This window comes from Castor canadensis, chromosome 15 (assembly GCF_047511655.1).
Source record: "Castor canadensis chromosome 15, mCasCan1.hap1v2, whole genome shotgun sequence".
NCBI classification, from domain to species: Eukaryota; Metazoa; Chordata; class Mammalia; order Rodentia; family Castoridae; genus Castor; species Castor canadensis.
Window position 1 is genome coordinate 45,715,474 of NC_133400.1, and position 16,742 is coordinate 45,732,215.

The window sequence follows — 16,742 nt, forward strand, 5'->3', positions numbered from 1 at the left end:
AGATCCTATCAATTTTTATACCATCAATACATATAACTTGTTAATATTCCAATAAAATAAAATAAAAATAGTTTAATACTGACAAAATGGCTACAGTCCACTGAAATGTAATTGAGAGTACATTGTTGCTTTGGTTTGCATTTTCTTTGTTTTTAAATTTTTGAGTTAATTTTATTGTAGAAGCTATTTCAAAAAGAGGTAAGAAATATGATGTGGAATCAGCCAGATCCTCTGCTGTTGTTGATAGCTACTTGAAGTACTTCTTCACTCTTTCCATTGTAGAATACTTATGGAGACAGAGAAGGCTAAAACATTTCTGCACTCCCATGGGATCTTTTTCCTTCAAATTTTCAGGACAGAAAAATGTTATTTTCATATCTTTTTAAGTCTTTTGTTTGCAATCTTGGGTTCCCATAAGGAACACTTTTCAAATGTTTCCAATAATCACATCCTTCAATTCCTCAGTATGAAAAAATTCTATAAACTCCTTGTCACACACTCTATAAAATCCTCTCTGAAATTCTTCTAAACCATCTTCACAGAGACATTGAAGATGTAATCAACAGACTTAAACACATAGTATCTGTTGTTAGTGTGGTGGACAGCTATGCAATTTCCATTAGGAATTAAGGCTTTGTCATTTCTGTCACAGTTGCACATTAAAATAGAGGTAAAATACTTCTATGAAGTCATTACCAACTGTTTGCAAACTTCTCCAAAACAGGACACAGTTCTTTGAAGTCTTTCAATGCTGATTTTTTGGGCCCAAAAGCTTCTTAAGGAGTGCCACTGGGCTGGGTGCCAGCATAATATAACTACACAGGAGACAGAGGAAGATCGCAGCTTAAAGTCAGCCAAGGAAAATAGTTCATGAGACTCTATGATGAAAATATGCATCAGAAAAAAAAGGGGCTTTGGGAGTGTCAAGGTATAGGCCCTGAGTTCAAACCCCATTCCAAACAAAACTGTGCCACTGGGAAAAAGATGTTGGCAAGATTGCAATTGAAAAGGGAAAGTCCACAGAGAACCCCAAAGAAGAAATATCTCATTGCCTCAAATTTACACCTGACAAAAAACCACATGAAGGAAGCCTCTTCAGGATATGTGAACATCCCATATTCTGGCCAGGTTATCTCTTCAAGCAAACAGTGGAACATTGTCTTGACTTCTTCAATTCAGTATCCAATTTCTCCAGCAAATAAAACCCTCCTCAGGGCTTCATTTTCTAACTGACTTAGCTGACTCAAACTTCCTCAACAAAGTGATTCCTTCTGACATTGAGAGTAAAGGTGGGCACCAAAGCTAATTCAGACTTCTCTTGTTACAAAATTCCTGCCAAACTCATACAAGCTTTAATTTTTCTCTCCTGAAGTTTTAGAAGTGAGTCTGAAAAGAGTAGTTTAATTTTCAACAGAATATTAAACACCAATGGAAAGTGACTAAACATGACACAATGCTGTGCATCTGCTGAAGTGCCCAAATTTGTTTTCCAAGAACTTCTATAAGCTTCTCCATAAAAATTAAACCAGTCTGAGAATTCATCTATTGTGAAAATATTTTCAGATACTTGATATTTTCTCTGGTTTACTCTATGCAACTTTTTCAACATTTCTAGGAGAGTTTTTAGGTGATTGTTACTCTCATCACATTCAGTCTAATAATGCAATGGACCTTTAATAGTTCTTTGAGGTATCTGGACCAGATTGTTAAAAGCAGATTCTTGAAGAGTTGCCCAAAACCCCTCCAGAATTCATGAAGAATGTTCACTCACCTTACAAATAGTCTGTAAAAAGAACTACCAGGCCCTCCCAGAATGCATCACAGGACATTCAGGGAAAAGGAAGAAAACTTCTAATGTTTCTTGATGTGCAGAATGAAATGGAAAGCTTTTGAGCAGATTACACTAAAGACAAGTAGGTTATATTGTATTAGTAATCCAATCTTTCTGGGTTAATTCCTTAAAGGTGTTTATTGCTTTACTTAAGTCTGAACAAACAAGCATAGTTTCAGTCTTTCCATTAAGAAATATACAATTAGACAAGCAGGAGATGAAAATATCTTTCAGATATCCTTTTTTGTATTCCGTCAGTTTGGTTCCCATGTCAGCAATCCATATCTTTACATTTCCTTCCTTCAATGTGATAATTTTCCTCCTCAGATTAACATACAAATTCTCTTTTCCTATCCAGAGCAAAATGCTTTTATTTCCTCCAACAATCATTATTAACTCTTTCCTGAGCTATGACTTTCAAATTCCTGTTCTCCATTTGATGTCAATTTCACAGACAGCAGTACCAGCTCATTATGTTTTCCACCATTTCCTAATTGTCCTTGTTTTCCAAAACCAAAAGAAAAGAGCTTTCCCAAGTCAGAAACATAGGCAAGTGTGTGCCACCTTCCATATGCTGTCTGGGTCATTCAATGCCCATGTAGCTCAGTTGGTCACTAAGGAAGGCCTTACCTTGTTCTAGGTTGAATTGTGACCAAGTTACCCATATTTTCAAGCACCAAAAATAAACACCAGCTCATCCTGTGAGAGCAGTGCAGTATGAGAGCCACCACAAGTAAGAAAATCAACTTTCTGATTGTCTAGTCCTTCAAAAAGAGATAGATAATCTTTCTTCTATGTGCGGCCCAAGCCTAGTTGTCCAAAATCATTTTTTCCTGTGAGTAAATGTTTCCAGATGTGGTTAAGCTGTGAGCTTCTCCTGCAGAAGTCTGAACTAACTGGACTCCTTCAGGGTGCTCCACAATCTATGGTGTAGAGGTTGACAAAAAATACCCTTCCAACTCTGAGCTGGTCATGCATGTGCTGTCCACACACAAAAAGTTCACCACCTTTAGAGAGTGAAAGAGTGACAATCTCCATGTTTCTCTCTTAAAATGCTTTGACACCTTGACATGTTCTATGCTATAATTGTACTCAAAGAGTTTTCCATCTGAGGATAAACTCATCATTGATAAGAACTGCCCCTTGCCACCATTCTCCAGCCTGAGCCACAGCTGGTGTCATCCCTTGCAGAAAAAAGCCCACTGTTCCTAATCTCCAGCCACCTTCCTTTGCCAGCCCCTAGACCTTGCTTCTGCAGCTGGTCTCATCCCTTACAGAACAAAGCCCCACTGTCCCTTATCTCCTGCCACCTCTCTTTGCCCATCCCTAGCCCTTGCTTTCTCCCAAATGCTACTTAAGGCCAGACCTGCAGAGAGAAGCTGCTGCGCCATTTCTTTTTCTCAGCCAGCCAGCCTGCTTATTAAACTTTAGACATGAGATACCTCTCTTGAGCCTCCTTTGTGGGCAATGTGCGGCATTTTCCTAACAATCATTAACTCCACTCTTTGGTCCATGGAATGTATCTTCATTATTTTCCTGAACTTAATGCACTTTGGCTTCCAGGCGCCGTTTCTGTCCATAGCCGACTCGCCTTGCTGTGGCACCTCCAGGCACCTCTGCATGCTGCAGATGTGCAACATGGCCTTGAACAACAGAGCAGCACGTTGGGTAAACCTAGGCAGAGAGAACAGCCAGGGCTTAGCGCCCAGCGGATCCACTGAGCAAGGCCCGGCTGGAAGCAGAGGTATAGGATGCCTGGGTCTGGCGCCAGCACTATGTTTTGTGTACTTGGTTTTCATTTACACCTTCTTGGAGGAGTGGGGCATGTGCCTGTAATTCTTTTGCCCACTTCCAATTTAGTTGTTTGTCCCTTGTTCAGTTGCTGAAATTCTCAGTACGTTCTGGATATTGTCCCCTTTTCAGATGTATGACTTCTAGACATTTTCTCTCTGTAGATGACCGTTTCACTTTGTTTACTGTAACCTTTGAGGTAGAAAGGTTTATAATTTCAACATAGGCCACCTCATCTTTCTTAATTTTTGTTTCTTTTGCTATTGGTTTTATATCCAAAACCTGATTGCCCATGGCCTTCATTTTTCTTTAAGACATTTTAGACTTAGCTCTGACTGTAGGTTTTTTGTCCATTTTGTGTTCATTTTCATATGTGGTATAAGAATCCAATTTCATTCTATCACATGTAGGTACCTAGTTTTCCCAGTAATATTTGTTGAATATACTATTCTATACATTGAGTGATCTTGGTGGTCTCATTAAAAAAAAAAATGAAGGTTCCTTTCTAATTTGTTTTGTTCAATTGATATAAATATCTGTCATTTCACCAAAATAATATGTCTTGATTACTATGACTTTGTAATAAATTTTGAAACCAGGAACATTTAACTTTATTTTTCTTTTTAAATGTTAATTACAGCAATTTTATTATTTTTTGTTATTCCATATGTATTTTAGGGTGAATTTTTGTTTTGATTGAGTACTGATTGAGATTCTCTCAAATGTGTAAATTATTCAGGGCAGTGTGAACATTTCATCAATGTTAAATCTGAAATGGGTTAAATCTCAATTGTTTGTCTTTACTTCAGATATGTTTATAGTTTTCAGAGTACCAGGTTTCTATTTTTTTGTTTTGCATTCTTTGTTAAATTTATGAAATATTTTGTTATTTTTCAATCCTACTGTAAACAGAATTTCTTTGGCTTTTATTTCTGGTTTAATCACTATTAATGTATAGAATGCAATTGGTTTTTATGTGTTAATTTTGCATATTGAAACTCTGCTCTATTGATGTGCTCTTACTTTGGGGTTAGGGGACCTTAGAATTGTTTATATAGAGAATATTACCTGCTTAAAAAGAAAAATTTTACTTCCTTTACAGTTTGAATGAACTTTTTTCCTTAATTTCTCTGGCTAGACCTTCTAACACTATGTTAAGTGGAGTCACTAAAGAAGGTATCATTGGCTTTTCCTCCTGTTAGAAAAAAAGAGTTCCCTCTTCTGTCACTGAGCTAAGTGTTAGCTCTACATCTCTGCCCTTAACAAGAAATAGAAGGATTATTTTCTTCTATTTGAAGGGCGTGGGTTTTTCTTCTATTTCAAGGGTTTTTCTCTTAAGACTACATTCAACTTTGTCAAATCTTTGTTTGCATCCAATGAATAGATCATGTTTGTTTTTCTTTTTCTCTGTTTTATTATTTGGTATATAGTATGCTGATTGATTTTCATACATTGGACTATCCTTGAATATCATTGTAGCACAGAGGAGGATCAGAAGAAAACAGACTAGGCCCGAGTCCTGAGAAAGTAACATGCTCTTTGATGCATGTGTGGCCATAGACAAAGGTGGTTGTGGAGGTACAGGCTGTAGCTGAGGGGGCCTAGCTTGAAAAAGAGCCTGTATGTCAAGTGATAAGTATATGTGCCATTGAGACAACTCTTGGCCATATGATGTTGTGGGTTCTTATTGCCCTCAGTGGGGTTGTGATTCATGGCCACATGGCAGGGGTTTAAATACACAGCCCTCCTTCACAAAGGGAAAGCTGCCCATGACTACACTCACAGCACCTGTAACCCTGTAAATTTCACTTACTTAAGCCATCTGATAGGACAAGGGAAAGGGCCTTGACCCTGGAAGTCTGATGCACCTCAGATTAGTAACTGTTACCCATGACAGTTCCTTATAACATGTTTTTTACTCCTTTTATGAGGATATAAGGAGTGAATTTTCTATCTCTGCCAAAGCAAAAACCTTGTTCCTCTCACTGGCTGAGTATATAGCCCAGACACTGAATGTCATGTTTGTGGGGGGACCAACATGGAAGACCAGTGGCCTTGGAAAGCAAGGGAGCTGGACTCATGGGAGCCTTTCAATGAGACAGTTTTCCCCAAAACACAGGAAAGGTGTCTGCATACTAAAAATTTCCATTATCGAATTTACAGTATCTCCTTCCCAAAAGGACAATTCTCCACCTTGGTGGGGGATTTAACTTGTTTAGGACAGATGTTTTATAATGACACCACCCAAGAGATCCAATGGTGGGGAGATAAAACCATACAGAACCCCAGCCCCACCCACTGCCAACTTTTCTAATCTCCAGAAAGCATGGGATGATCTTACTACAAACATAGATTGGCAGGCACCCAGGGAGCTGTATTGGATCTGTGGGAAGCAAGCTTATAAAATGCTACCCAGAAGCTGGTCTGGTCTTTTGTGCTAGGCTCAATCACACCATCCTTCTTCTTGTATCCCCTCAGAAAAACAGGGAGTCCCCATATATGAAAAAAGATTAAGTAGACAAAAACGGGGTGCCTTACAAATTGACAATTAAAAAGATGACAAATGGCTTCCTGAGTAAATCATCCAGTACTATGGTCCTACCACCTGGGCAGAAGATGGGACCTGGGGCTATTACACCCTATATATATGCTCAACTGCATCATAAGGTTGCAAGCTGCTGTTAAAGTTATAACTAACAAAACTGCAAGGGCCCTAAATTTGCTGGCAAGGCAAAGCATTAAAATGCACAATGCCATCTATCAGAACCCTTGGCTTTAGACTAATTTGTTTACTTCTGAGGAAGGAGTTTGTGAAAAACTTAACCTATACAACTGCTGCTAATAGATTAGTGATTTTTTTAAAAAGGTCATAAAAGGCATCACAAACAAAATGAGAAAGGTTGCCAATGTCCCTGTCCAGACTTGGAGAGGATGGGATCCCAATGACCTGTTTGAAGGATGGTTTTCTGCCTTAGGTGGATTCAAAACCCTGATAGGAACAATGGCCCTAATCCTAAAAACATGCTTAATATTGCCCTGCCTGTTTCCCCTGGTGCTGTGGTCTATCAAAACTGTTATAAAGGTCATTATAAAAAGGAAAATGGCCACACATGTAACGATGTTATGAAAATACAAACCCCTAGATCAAGATGATGCTCTTTGACATTAGGTGGGTCTGAGCATCAAAGGGGGGAATAATGTCGCAGGGAGGAGGAGCAGAAGAAAACACTAGGCCTGAGTCCTGATAAAGTAGCAGGGAGATAGGGTTGGCATAGCAGAGAGATAAAACCTGAGGACTCTAAACATGAGGAAGTCAGGTAGCACTGGAGAGGGGAAAAGGTCACATAGCACTAGGGTAAAGTAGCCTCTAAAATTAAATATATCTATATGTAGATTAGACTTTGTTTTTTGCTTCTATAACCTGCTTGCAAGGATATATAAGGTGAGACCCCTTTGTTCTTGGGGCTCAGCCTTTGGACACGAGTTTGCTGAGTCTGTGCTGGCACAGTAAAATGTTGCTTCCTGCTAAACAGCCTCAGTGTCCCATATCTCAGCTAGCAACTTCCCAAAACTTTATAACCCTCCTTGGTAGAGATTTAAAAGTCACTGATGATTTGAAACACATGTCTTTTAGAGGAAGTTCAAGTTGGAGTGATGTTGTTGCTATTAGACCAAATTTTATTTGTATTTTGTAATTTTTAATGATGTAAACAAATTCAATTAGTAAACATTTAAGAGGAAAGAGATCAAATCACCTGGTATTATTAATGTATGATAATTCAAAAATAATGTTTAAAAACTTTAAAAAGCATAAGTTACTGGTAAAGATAAGAAGAAAAGATGATATACAATAATTTTTTGAGTTAGTGAAATTACTAGTTTTTGTAACTAAAAATATCACTGCTAATTTTGGACTGGAGATGAATGAGATCAAAATTTATGTTGCCTGCTTGTATTCAATGATGTATTGAAGTTTTACTTGAGTAGAACTTGCACCAAAGAACTAATTATTAATGTCTTGTGTTTCATCACACATTCATACACCATTATAGTCCATCCCCTTTGTAAGATAGAGAGGCAAATATTAGTGGGCTCTTAATTTACTTGATCAATCAGCTTATCTCAACTACTCAAAATGATTGTGTTAAAGGTCTAATCTTGAGTTTAAAGCTCTCAAAAAGTCTCTGCTGACATATGTGAGAATGCTGAGCCAAAAATTAAGAAGCCTCTTACCCCACCATGATCTCATTAAGAGTTCTGGGAAGACTGTAGTCATAACTTTTACAAAAGTTTCTTATTAATAATCCTTAAAGGAACTGGCTTCACTCCACATCTTCCCGTAATCATACTTTCCAGGCCATGTACTTATTTGCATGATTCCAGTAACAGATTTGCTTTCAAAATTGTTTAACTTTTCTATAGTCACATGTTATCAACAGCCAGTCCAAATTCAGTTTTGATGTGAGATTAAATTTTAAATCTAAAAGTGAGAGTGAATTAATCAGATATTTATAGGATTAAGTGAAAATTTTAGTCAAAATTAGGTTGTCTCCCAAAGGTTCTAAAAGAGATTATAGTACAAGAATGTTTTGTTCTGTGAAACCAGAAAGGAAATGACAGCAGAGATCACTAGAAAATAGACTAAAGTTGTGCAGTTGAGAATTTTTCATTTAGAGGTAGCTAAACAAATATAGCATTTTTCACAAATGAAAGTAAATTATAAAATACATAAAATCAAACATCTCACCTCTGCATTAAGACAATAGTGAGATATAATTTTGATACAGTGACAGCCCTTAATATTATGTGAAATAAACCAATGTTAAATTATGAAGCATTTGTCACACTGCATGGAGCAAGAGGGGTGGCATAGATGATATGCACTTCAGAACATACAGATCTTTATTCATAAAGCATTTTTACAGCACACAGGCAATCTTAAAGTTGGCAACTAAACCATTTACTTGCCTATTTTTTTCCCTTACCATAAAATAATCCCATTGCATTTCTTAGGTGCACAGAGGCTTTAGTTAAAGATTTTGCAAATGACAAGTTGGTGATGTCCTATGATTGCTGTATGGCCATCTGACACTCTCTGCACCTTAAGGTTATGATGACCCCAAAGTGGGAAGATGGTGACTTCCAGATTTGCAGACTGGGGGAGGGGTGCACTGCTGTCATTCTCTTTCTTGTGTACAGTGGTAGCCCCACTTCCTTCGTGATATTACTTCACTGTTAAACTCTACTTTTCCAAATAAAATCCATTGCTGTTGGTTGTGAGATTTCTAGGATTCTCCCTCAGTGCTCTGTGCTGATGTGTTCCTCACTCTCAACTTTGTCATCTCTAGTTAGAGGTTTGTGGAAATATTAATGGCAAACTGTGTTTCCAGAAGATCTTGATTCTTCCGCTCTGGCATGGAAGAATCCAAGCAGAAATGTGGCTGTAAAGGGAGTTTTTTAAATGTTAAGGAAAGGGAAATACAAAGGGGAGCAGGGTAGGGTGCAGGTAGAGTCTGCTGGCAGAGACAGCCTGCTTTTCTTTTTCAGGTGCTTTTAAAATTTAGGAATCTATGGAAAGGAAGAAGCCAGGTGAATTCCACCAAAAAATCAATGATTGTGGAGGGGCATGGGCAATTCCTGGCCAGGTGAGGGTGATCAGGGCCCTCTGTGGGTAACCTACATATGAGTCCAAAACTTTCCCTACTTCTAGCTTTTTTTTTACCAAAGTTTGAACTCAGAGCCTCACACTTGCTAAGCAGGCACTATACCATTTGAGCCACCCAACCAGTCCTCGAAAATGCTTTTTAAAGTTTCCTTAAAGTTATAAAGTCAATTTTGTCTTAGATTGGAAAATAATCAGAATATTGAGTCATTCTAATAGTTTTTCTTCCTAGGAAAAATTACATGGAAAATAGCCAAAAAATGTCAGCTGGGCACTGGTGGTTCTTGCCTATAATCCTAGCTACTCAAGAGGCAGAGATCAGGAGGATTGCGGTTCAAATTCATCTGGGGCAAATAGGTTGCAAGACCCCATCTTGAAAACATCCATCATTAAAAATGGCTGGAGTAGCTCCTGAGTTCAAGGCCCAGTACTGCAAATAAATAAATAAATACAAAATTGTCAGATTTCCATAGCTGGAAAATGTAGCAATCTAAACAGACCTTGAAATAAGAGGTTAGAGAAACATCAACACGGAAGTATTACATAAATGAGCCAAAGATGGCCTCTCTGTATTCCACCCATTTTGCTTGCTTCATTACTTCAGTCTGGGACCTATTAGCTCAAAGCCCTTCAGTGCCAAATTCAAATTCTTACACACACAACTGTTTTAAATATACATGAAATAAGCAGATTTTTAGTTGTTTAGAGCCCTGGCTGTTTTTGCATATTCCATGAAACTGCCCATAACTTAAATAAATATAGATAAAATAAACCTGTACCTATAAAGATTCCAGGTCACCACTTCCCTTCCTAACTCTTATTAAAAACTCTGCATCCTCATTGTGCTTCTGAGGACATCACTAGGTACAAATGCTCCCTTTCCAATTTCAATTAGGAGTTCCTTTGCCCTCCTCTCTTTCTGAGTAGTGACCCCCAGAGATAGGGTCTATCTGTGTAGCACAGGCTGGCCTCAAACTGGTGATCCTCCTGCCTCTGCCTCTCCTGTGCTGTGAGACCACCACCTGGCTCTGGTGATGTATTCTTATACAATCATCCCTCAATTGTCCAGAATTATCCAGAATGACATGAATATTTACAAATATCAGAAACTTTTTCACTTAAAGTTAAACAAAACTGAGAAACTATTAAGAAATGAGGAATTTAAAGGATTTTAATTCAGATATTTCTTTTTTGTGGGACTGCACCTATAGTCCAGGATCTCATGCATGCTAAGAAAATGTTCTACCATTGATTTATATCCTAAATCTTTAATCCAGAAATTTCTAATTGCTTGGAGGTGTATGAGAAATTGATTGGAATTCTGAATGACTGAATTCAGGAAATGCTTGTAACTCTTTGGGTAGAGTTGTTGGATAGAGTTGTTTGGATTAGAGTTTGTTGTCTCAAAAATATAATTTATAAAATGGTATATAAAATAGTCAAATAGAGTGGAAGTTAAAGGGGCTGAAGTGAGAAGAGATTTCTTCAGTAGTATAAAGTTCCATTTAAAGATGTTAGTAAATTCTAGAGATCTTCTATAAAACATATGTATTATGTTTTATGAACTAAAAGATTTCCTGAGAGAATGGATCTCATGTTAAGTGTTCTTACCACAAAAATAATAGTTTTTTAAAAGAGCACAAGGAAACTTTGGAGCACACGACTTTGTGTGTGACCATCTTGTTTTGGTCAATGGTTCTATGGGTATATGTATATGTCTTCATCAAATTGTGTGCAATAAATATGTGCAGTTTTGTATATCAATCAATAAAGCTGTTAAACACACACACACCACAGGCAAGATACAGGCAAATATTCCATTGCCTGCTGATTCTTTGAAGTCCTTCCAAAGCTCTGAGATTACTCTCAGGTGATGGTACACTCTCTGCCCTCTGTCCTACTTCTGCTGAGCTCTTGGTAATATACAATGTTCTACCTCCACCTACTCTAAGTTTCAGTATCAAATAACAGATGATATTGCTATTTTCAAAATCAGAATGCACATAAAAACTGAGTGCTACTCAATAACTTTGTAACCCAATTTCCACATATTTGAAAATTAATCTTATAATTCCTTCTATTCAGTTTTTTCTTTAATTATTAATTTTCAGACTATTGAGCTAATGTCAAAGGAAGATCCAGTAATTGGTCTCTTTTTTCCTCACATTTTAGTACCATTATTAATTCATAGATAATGAATATATTTTAATCTATTGACATTATTATTTTTTTTGATACTTGAATCATCCGGTTTTTTATTATGTGTTTCAGTGTATTTCTTTTTTCTTTTATTTTTCTTTGGTGGTACACTGAGGTTTGAATTCAGGTCCTCATGCTTTGTAGGGAATTTTTCTGTGGACTGAGATCACAAAGTGATTACACTTCAGTTCAGAAGCAGAGTAGAGTCTAGAGCCTGGAACTGATACATACCCCAGTTGAATATTTTTGGACTGGGCTAAACCACAGGAGCTACATTATCCTGAACCTCTCCTTCCCCCTTGCTCTTGCTAGTTTCCTTCTGCTGCAGGATGATAACCAGGAGCTTTTGCTCCCACTGATCATTTGCCTCCACCAATAATAATGTGAGCAAAGTGAATTGCATGGTAAAGGCTTTTACCTTTTTAACTTGTGCCTTTCTCCCCCTCCTTTGAGATATAACCCAGATGCTACTAAACCAGGTGTCTCCAGTTGTTGAGTCCTGAAAAGTTCCTAAATAAATCCTTTCTGCTTTAACCTAAACTTTGCTTTTTTTCAGATCTTTTGACATTTGCATCGAGAAAAAATGCATTATTTTTGGTTATACAGTTTTACACATTTTTCCACTAATATTTTCAATGCCACAACAGATTGAATATCTCTACCAAGTCAAACATTTTCAACATCACAACAATTGCTCCTTATTCTCAGCCCCTACATTGACATCTAATTCTCTACTTTTGTCTTTTCTGGTACATTGTGTAACAGAATCATACATTGTATGACATTAGGGAATTATTTCCTTTCACTTAAACTAATGTATGTACCCATGATGTAGTACTTTATAGTGCTAAGTAGTAAGTGTTCTACTATTTCATTCCTGAGTTTCATGGATATACTGCAATTTGTGCTTTCACCAGTTAATAAACAATTCTTCCCCTCTCTACATGCCCCTAGAGAGTAGCTAGTATAAGTAAAGAGGCTATAAACATTTATATACAGATATTTGTATGAAATTGGGATGAACCTCTTTTGAGTAAAACTCTAGAAGCTACACAATCAATGCATTTTCACGATTTCACCTTCCCACCAGCTCATGAGTTTCCAAGTTTCTCTGAAACTTTTTCAAAAGGTAATATTGGCTTTTTCTTTTCTTTTTTATTTCCTTTATTCATATGTGTATACAATGTTTGGATCATTATGACTCACCCTTCCCCCCACCCCCTCCCTTTCACCCCACCCCCTCCCTTTTGCCCCACCCCCTTACTTCCAAGCAGATACTGTTTTCCCCTTGTCTCTAATTTTGTTGAAGAGAGAGTATAAACATTAATAAGGAGGACCAAGGGTTTCTGCTACTTGAGGTAAGGATAGCTATATAGAGAGAGTCCTAGTTTTGCTTCCACATACATATGTGTTACTTTCTAAATTGATTGTTCTCAAATTGTTCTTTTTGCTGAGTATTGCCTTGGCTATTTTTGGTCTCTTGTGTTTCCAAATGAATTTTATGGTAGATTTTTCAATCTCTTTGATGAATGTCATTGGGATTTTGATGGGAATTGCATTAAACATATAGATTACTTTTTGTACTATACCCATTTTTACTGTATTAATTCTGCCAATCCATGAACATGGGAGATCTGTCCACCTTCTATAGTCTTCCTCAATCTCTTTCTTCAGGAGTGTATAGTTTCCCTTGAAAAGGTCATTCACATCTTTTTTTAAGTTTATTCCTAGTTATTTGATTTTTTTGAAGCTATTGTAAATAGAATTGTTTTCAAATATTTTTTCTCATTTTGTTCATTATTAGTGTATAGAAAAGCTAATGATTAATGTTGAGGTACATTCCTTCTATTCCCAGTTTTCTTAGCACTTTTATCATGAAATGGTGTTGGATCTTATCAAAGGCTTTTTCTGCATCTATTGAGATGATCAAGTGGTTTTTTACTTTCCTTCTGTTAATGTGCCGTATTACGTTTATTGATTTGCATATGTTGAACCACCCCTGCATTCCTAGGATGAAGCCAACTTGGTCATGGTGAATGATCTTTTTGATGTGCTGTTGGATTCAGCTTGCCATTATTTTATTGAGTATTTTTCATCAGTGTTCATTAAGGATATTGGCCTATAGTTCTACTTTTTGGAGGGGTCATTGCCTTGTTTTGGGATGACTGTAATACCGGCTTCATAAAATGCATTAGGCTGTTTTCCTTGTCTTTCTATTTGGTGGAACAGTTTAAGGAGGGTTGGTATTAGTTCTTCTTTAAATGTCTGATAGAATTCAGCAGAGAATCCATCAGGTCCTTGAATTTTGTTTTTTGGGAGACTATTGCTGCTTCAATTTCATTTTGTGTTATAGCTCTATTTAGGTGATTAATGTCCTCTTGGTTCAGTTTTGGATGATTATAACTATCTAGAAATCTGTCCATTTCTTCAAGATTTTCATATGTATTAGAATATAGGTTCTTGAAGTAGTCTCTGATGATTTCCTGGACTTCCATGGTGCTTGTTGTGATCTCCCCTTTTGCATTCCTAATTTTACTGATTTGAGTTTTTCCTCTCCTCATTTTAGTCAGATTTGCCAGGGGTCTGTCAATCTTGTTTATTTTTTCAAAGAACCAACTTTTTGTTTAATTAATTCTTTGTATGGCTTTTTTTTTTGTTTCTGTTTCATTGATTTCAGCTCTTATTTTTATTATTTCTCTCCTTCTGTTTGTTCTGGGATTTACTTGTTCTTGTTTTTCTAGGAGTTTGAGATGTAACATTAGGTCATTGATTTGAGATCTTTCTGTCTTTTTAATATATGCACTCACGGCTGTAAAATTTCCTCTCAGGACTGCCTTTGATATGTCCAATAAGTTCTGGTAGGTTGTATGTTCATTTTCATTAACTTCCAGGAACCTTTTAATTTCCTCTTTTATTTCAGCATTGACCTCTTGATCATTGAGCAATGTGTTGTTAAGTTTCCAGCTGTTTGCATGTTTTTTGTTATATTTTTGTTGCTGAGTTCTAGTACTAATGCACTGTGATCAGATAGAATGCATGGTATTATTTCCATTTTCTTATATTTGCTGAGGCTTGCTTTGTGCCCTAGGATATGATCAGTTTTGGAGAAGGTTCCATGGGCTGCTGAGAAAAATGTGTATTGTGTGGAAGTTGGATGAAATGTTCTGTAGACATCAACTAGGTCCATTTGCTCTATGGTATGATTTAGATCTAGGATTTCTTTATTGATTTTTTTGTTTGGATGACCTATCTTGGTGATAGGGGGTATTAAAGTCTCCCACTACCACTTTGTTGGAATTTATATATGTTTTTAGGTCCTTAAAGTGTATGTTTGATGAAACTGGGTGTGTTGACATTGAGTGCCTATAGGTTGATAATTGTTATTTTCTTTTGGTGTACTTCCTCTTTTATTGGAATGTCCTTCTTTGTCTCATTTTATCAGTGTAGGTTTGAAGTCTGCTTTGTCCAAGGTAAGTAAGTATTGTTACTCCTGCCTGTTTTGGGGGACCAGTGGTTTGGAAAATCTTCTTCCAGCCTTTCACCCTAAGCCTATGCTTATTTCTATCAAAGAGATGGGTGTCCTGTAAGCAAAAAATTGTTGGATCTTCCTTTTTATTCAGTTTGTTAAACAGTGTCTTTTGATGTGGGAATTAAGTCTGTTAACATTGAGTGTTAGTATTGATAGGTATGTGGTGATTTCTGTCATTTAGTTGTCTCAGCTGTTTAAGGGTTTGACTTGCATAAGTAAATCAATGTTACTCTTTACTCACTTGCCTTTTCTTCTCCTGTGGTTTGGTACTGCCTGTTGTTTAATGGTTATGTTGGCTTTCACTTTCTGTGAATAGAATCCCTTGAATAATCTTTTGTAGAGATGGCTTTGTGGTATATATTGTTTTAGTTTCTGCTTATCATGGAAGACTTTTATTGCTCCATCTATTTTCAATGATAGTTTTGCTGGGTATAGTATCTTAGGGTTGAAATTATTTTCATTCCATGGCCGGAAGACCTCACACCATGCTCTTCTTGCTTTTAATGATTCTGTTGACAAATCTGCTGTGATTTTGATGGGTTTACCTTTGTAAGTTACTTGGTTTTTCTCTCTTACAGCCTTCAATATTCTTTCTTTAGTCTCTGTGCTTGTTGTTTTAATGATAATATGTCATGGGGTAGTTCTATTTTGGTCAAGTCTGTTTGGTGTCCTGGAGGCTTCCTGCACCTGAATGGGCATAATTTTCTCTAGATTTGGGAAATTTTCTGTTATTATTTTGTTAAATATATTATGAATTCCTTTTTTCTGCACCTCTTCTCCACCCATGATTCTCAGGTCTGGTCTTTTGATGGAGTCATTGAATTCTCAAAGGTTCCTTTCACTAGTTTTGAGTTGTCTAACTAGTAGTTCTTCAGTTTTTCCTTTAATTACCATTTCATCTTCGACATCTGAGATTCTGTCTTCTTCTTGTTCTAGTCTGCTGGCTTGGCCTTACATTTTGTTTTGCATTTATGTTTTGTTCTTTTTTCTGAGGTTTTCCATATCCTGGGTTACTTCCTCTTTAATATTGTCTATTTTCAGCCTGAGTTCATTTATCTCTCTATTTATGGTGTTCTTTGTTTCACTTTGGTGTTTATACAGTGCTTCTATAGTTTCTTTTATTTGTTCTTGTGCTTTCTCAAATTCTGTATTTTTGTTGTCTTGGTATTTCTTGAGTGTCTCCTTTACATTTTGGATGACCATATCCAGTATCATCTCTATAAAGTTCTCATTGATTACTTGCAGGATTTCTTCCTTCAGAGTGTTCTGGTTGGCTTTGTTGGATTTTTTTTTGTCATAATTTATCTTTGTTTTATTGGAGTTTGGATCTGGGCTTCTGTTTTTTTCATTTCCCTCTAGTTCCTGTAAGAATTTATTATTGGAGAGAAAATGGTTTCCATCTTTTTTCCTTCTTCCCATCATTCCACTGTCTGCTGTTACTGTCCTTGTACTGTGTGCAATTTAGTATTGTCTAGCTAGTAATAGTAAAAATGATGGAATCTACAGTTGAAGCGTATGAAGAGAGAGAAAGCAAAGAAGGTAAGGAAAAAAGAAAGGAGAAGGAAAAAAAATGCAGAGCCAAAGAAATAAATAGGGAGAGATAGTGTACTAATCAGCAGTGAGCTAAACAGGCATTAGAGAAACAGAGAAAGAGGGAAAAAATGGGTTCAAATGCAATTTCAGCCTTAATAGTTCTGTTTCTGGTGTTACTTGTTCAGCATCCAGTTGGT

At 36.8% G+C, this 16,742-nt stretch overlaps 1 pseudogene; it reads right to left on the reverse strand.

The window, feature by feature from the left end:
* Positions 1-218: 218 nt before the first annotated feature.
* LOC109696424 (E3 ISG15--protein ligase HERC5 pseudogene) lies at positions 219-3,630 on the reverse strand (annotated as a pseudogene).
* Positions 3,631-16,742: the final 13,112 nt, after the last annotated feature.